A 5,919-nucleotide genomic window follows, 5' to 3' on the forward strand; every position below is an offset into this window, starting at 1 on the left:
GACTGGTTACCGTTTTAGTTGAGCCATAATTTGTCGTCAAAGGTGAGTAGTTCATGTCCCATAACTGATGTTTCAACAACCAGAGTTGGAAAGATGAAATCGTACAAATGGAAAAGAAAATACTTTTTTTTTGTAAGAGTTGTCTCACATACCCCAGATATACCCCCTTAAATTCATCAAGAAATAACTAAAATGAACATACAAACACATTTAAATTTCTCTGAAGGGTAAATAAGTTATCACAATGCAGAGTTCAAATAAATTGCATAAACTAAATTAACCAAAAACTATCCGATCGAAACTTCTTCTATAGGAGACTAAATTTGAATAAAAAAGGTTAAGGTATGACAATGACCAAATTACACATCTTTATACATAAACCAATTGAAATATCTTTGAATTATAAACGATTACATAACTGACAAAAAATAAGTAGAGACTATGGAAATTGCATTGACCAAAATGATGTATTGAAACTTTTCTTGAAAAAGTTCAAAAAGAACACTTTGAAACTGAAAATTATTTTTTTCTCAACGTATATTCTCGCGTGGTTTTGAATTAAATGCTCGACACACTTTGAATTCTAGGCCACAAACAAGCTTACGCGAAAGTAGAGTATTGAGTAGTTGATTGTTTGCCACATTGAAGAATATTCAAAGTCTCCTTTCATTCACATCTCTAATTTTCTTTATTGGCAATCATACCACATCTCCTTACTTTCTTTTGTATTCAGTCCGTAATTGAGTGGTTTTGTCCCATATCGTCACAGTTGTCGTTGGTTGTTGTCTGTCATATTTCTTTTCGTTTATTATTTTATCACGCCCATTGCTCATTGTTTAATGCCGTATGGTGACATAAGGTTACTTCCATGTCATTTGGACTCTGATGGAAGTTTTTTTGTTTGTTATAATACTACTTCATACTACATCTGTTTATTTTCATAAAAACAAAAATTATTCATAGACATTTTTGCAGCAAGGTATGTCAATATGAACATTTACCGAAGCCTTCAAATGGTATGTACGGCATATCATTTTACACCTCCTTTTTATTGTCTGTTTCCTAGAATCGCATCTTCTGTGTCATGTATATTTACAACACGTGCAAGGTTCAATCTTACGACGACCATTCAGGCGCTCTACCAAAAGTGCTGCCAACATAGGGTCTAAAGGGATTGATAAGGTTTTTCTAAGGTAGCTTTGATATGTTACGACTATTCTGTCATCTGCGTGCGTGTAGAATGCCATATGCACTTATAACAAGTCTTTTGTGGATTTCTGCAAAAGACGCATGTAAACATTGCATGAGGGAAAAGTTTCCTTCCGTTTTCAACTTCCCATATACTTCTTTTGGTAATAAAACTTTTTTTTATGTATTCCACCCCACAAAGTGGCAGATAACTCGTGCGTGTTCAGGACGAAAACAAACTTTAACAATTCAGGCAGTTGGAGACCTAGAACAAATATTCAAGAAAAAATCAATGAATTATTTCTGATGTAACCTGCATTGCCAAACTTAATTTTACAATATCAACATTGTAAAAGTAATTCAGAATAACAGAGATGGGCAAGATGAGGAATCGAATTTAACCAATCAAATAAGATACTGTAATTACAAAATTTCCTAATTCTTGCTCATCAAATACTGTCCCTAACTTGTTTTAAAAGTTGTTGTAATTTGAAGTTGCTTGTTTCTCCTTGTTGTGCATTTTTTATATTGTTACTTTATTTTTGTTTCAAAACTCAACAATTCGTTTTCTAGAATTTAAATATTTTAGACAAAGGAAATTGTTTACTGTAATATTTTATATGTTCTTGGTATTAACACATGATTCTGGAACACAGATCTAGCGTTCAAGTAATGTTAAAAGGGTTGCTGCTTTCAAGAAAACTATTACACCAAGAGTTCCAAGTGGTGAAGTGAAATCATCCCTTCGTAAATTTTACGGACGCCATCACGAGTTGGTTGACCGTTATGGGTTATCCGTTTCACAGATGATAGCGGATATGTTCCAAATGTCGTAACTACAATACCGTCCCCTTTTCCGCGAATGTGACCTACCGAATTAGACTTTTTATCGGGTTTGAACTAACATGAGCAACACGACGGGTACCACATGTGGAGCAGAATCTGCTTGCCCTTCCAGAGCACCTAAGATCACCCCCAGTTTAAGTAGGGTTCATGTTGCTCAGTTTTTAGTTTTCTATGTTGTATTTTGTGTCTATTGGTCTTCTTCTTTTTTAGCCATGGCGTTGTAAGTTTATTGTTGACGTACGAGTTTCAATGTCCCCTTGTATCTTCCGCCTCTCTTTTACGAGGTTTTGTACGTGTAATGTCGTTCAATTTTGCACATGGGCATATTTCAGCCTCATACACTAGGCATTCAAGGGGTACACACTATCCTGTCGAGACGTGAATAAATAATGTAAACACCAATCAGAACACTTTTAAACACTCCAGAAGTGTTACAAACTAGAGATCAAAAAGTATTCATATATTATATTTATTTATTTACATTGTAAAGTCATGGGAACATCTAAATGACAAGATTTGATAGAATCATAACATTTAATGTTTTTCATGCTCATACCAACACTTTCATAATGTTTATTTGACACAAATTGTTGTAGAAATTACGTGCACAGAGTTCTCTCGACGAAGCATCGTCCGACTGCGTATTTATACACCCCAAACAACTAAACGGATACCTGGTAGCATGGGTCTTAGGTTAGAAGTTGGTTTACTATATTACTTCACTCCAGTTAACACTTCGGAGTCATACATTTTGTAAAGAAACCCCATACCAGGTTGGGAAAAGTTGAAAATCAAAGTATTTCTGCGATGAATTGGAATACCTTCAGTTTTGTTATTTTTTTTTTCTTAATAATAAGTTCTAATCGTGTATGGTTGATCGGCCTTTGGTCAGCAAGGGCAGACAGAGGAGTTAAACTGGGAGGAGAAATATTGTTAAAGATTGGTGATATATTGTATTGAAATTTCTAATTACTTTTACCGGCTGTTGGTCAACAATAGCAGGTATTATAAAATATTTAATTTCACATTTAAAGCTCTGCATGATTAGTAATAAAGTCATGTTAGCAGTTCTTTCTGAATGAGTGTCGTGTCCATTACGCGGAAACATTATTTGTGTGTCGCTCAAATGTTCACATTCCCCATTCGGCAAACCTCGGCAGGTATAACAATCTAGGGTAGCGGAATTAACCGAGGTTTGCCGATTGCCCAATTCTCATTTCATATTATGAAAATATATTTTTTCGGGGAAATTGATTAGTTGTGCTTAAATTTTGCTGTATATTTTTATTGCTTATTACGTTCACTGCAATTAAACAATACAGGTTGCCAAATTAAGTCAGAGTGGACTATATCTAACATATATAATATAATAAAAGCAGGATTTAAATATAAACAAAATTAATAAATATTTAAGGATCTCTTCAGTTCTATTTACTTCTTAAAGATGGAGCTAAATTTATTCGCTTATCCTGGTGTTTGCGATCTTTGTAAATTCTTCTGACAAGTTTATAAGTTATGTGTGAACCACGAAATTTTGATTCATACTTTAGTGCAAACTGACACCAGGGAGCAAATTTTAATTTGAAACGACGTGTGTGGTGTAGTGGTTTAGGGGGAAGGAACAGTAATATGGTTACCAAACAAATACCGTATAAAGTAAAAACATCCCAAATTGAAATCTGACTTTATTTCCAGGTGAAAATCATCCAGGATGTTTCTATTCTAAAATAAAGTTCAATGTAAGATCTGAAAAGCATGAAACATATAAACGGAAGAAAGTTATAGTAACTAGAGACTCCATCGGGCAAAACATATTTGTATGACAATAATTGGACACTAAATAGAAATGAAATTAAAAACCACATATATCTCGGTTTTTAATACCTATGTGACTAGATAATTATGAAATGACCTTAAACTGTCCAGATCACTCTGTCATAAAAAGTTCAAGCCAAAAAAATTAAACATCTTAACAGGTGCAAAACCGATCCTTCTCAGAAGTAAAACCATATCGAGTTATATATAATATACCTTTAAAATTGTATATTTAAAATAGATTTACACAGGTGCGACTATGAATCAGGTGAATATTAAGATATGATTAGATGTGACTGTTATTGTAAAATTCGTTAGATCATATTTAATAGATTTATATTGCAGATGACTATGAATAAATTTCACTTTTCTTTCACAGTCCGTCATTTTTATAGTTGTGACGTAATTCTAATTTTACTGTGAGCAACTGGATGGTTGTCACGTGTGAAATGTCCACTCTAACCAAAAATACCCCTAGACTTATAAATATGTCTCAAATCTGATCGATATTTAGACTGACGAGTGCTGTCCCTGGCTTGATATCTACGCTCAATCGATCAGATTTGAGACATATTTATCAGTAGGTATATCAAGCCAGGGGACAGCACTCGTCAGTCTAAAAATACTCCCTTTTCATGGCAGATGCAATTGGATATTTGTTCCCGATAGATGTTGCTCGTTCGTTTGTTTTCTCTGCTGTCTTTTGTAGGCTGTTGTTTGTCTTTTGGTAGTTTTTCATTTTTCGGCATGGAGTTGTCAGTTGATCCTCGACTTATGATTTTGAATATCTTTTTGGTATCTTCCGCTTCTCTTTGATATTATAAACAATTGTCTTGGTTATAGTGTACAGCAGAGTTGTGTCTGTGTTTACGATTGCCTTTGCCATTCAATGGATTTTACAATCGTGTACAGCATATTTTGATCTGTGCTACCTATCGAATCTGATTAAAATCTAATTACACTTCTAAATAAAGCTTTTTTCTCTTTCGCCTCTCTTAAAAGCTAATCACACTTCTAAATAAAGCTTTTTTCTCTTTCGCCTCTCTTAAAAGCTAATCACACTTCTAAATAAAGCTTTTTCTCTTTCGCCTCTCTTTTTTCTTTCAGACTGAAGTATAAATCAGTACACATATAAAACGTAAATTCTGAATCATAATTGAACTAGTCTCAACAGTACTTAAGAGAGTCTAAACAGTACTTAGCCGAGTCTCAATCGTACTCCACCTAATGTAAACAGCACTCGACCAAATTTGAACCCTTATTGACTTGTGAATTATACTAAAAAAAACTTATCAAAGATCCCAGGTTATTATTGTGTTCGCCAGACGCGCGTTTCGTCTATAAACGACTCACCAGTGACGCTCGAATTGACATTTTGAAGGCCATATTAAGTACGAAGTTGAAGAGCATTGAGAATCAAAAATTCCGAACGGTTTTGCCAAATACAGCTTGGGTAATCTTTTTCCAGGGAGCAGAAAATCCTTAGTATTTCGAAAAATTCAAAGTTTTGTAAACAGTTAATTTATAAATATGAACATATCAATGATATGTCATGTCAATACAGAAGTGCTGACTACTGGACTAAAAGTATCTTTGATAATGGAAAAGTTTTTGCTGACGTGTAATATGCGTCGGGTTGAATCCAGACTTGACAGTAAAGTTATGATCAGAACTAAGTATTAGACACTGTAAAGAATCGGGTAAACTTCTAATTTGCAAGTCTTGTTACGTAAAATTCAGTACACCGAAATTCATCTCGTTTGAAACGGATCGCGTGTCTGAATGTTTTATTGTTGTATTCTTATGTTGTTTTCTTATTGGTCTTTGCATGGTTGTTCCAGATAGTCCATTCCCGAAACGGCTTCCCAAGAGTCCAATTTTGATTCTAAATCGAGCATAATTTGGTATCAGTCGCAATATCAATGTTTTGCTCCTAAAGAGATCAATGGTAAAAAAAGAATTTTTGCCGTAGTTTTTGAAAAAAAATGAGCTTCTGCTTGTATGTTATTTTCTTTGTTTTGGAACACTTTTAACGTAAAGATAATAAGCCTTTAAAGCAACATATACAGT

The sequence above is a fragment of the Mytilus californianus genome, unplaced genomic scaffold (assembly GCF_021869535.1).
Source record: "Mytilus californianus isolate M0D057914Y unplaced genomic scaffold, xbMytCali1.0.p SCAF_10, whole genome shotgun sequence".
Lineage (NCBI taxonomy): Eukaryota > Metazoa > Mollusca > Bivalvia > Mytilida > Mytilidae > Mytilus > Mytilus californianus.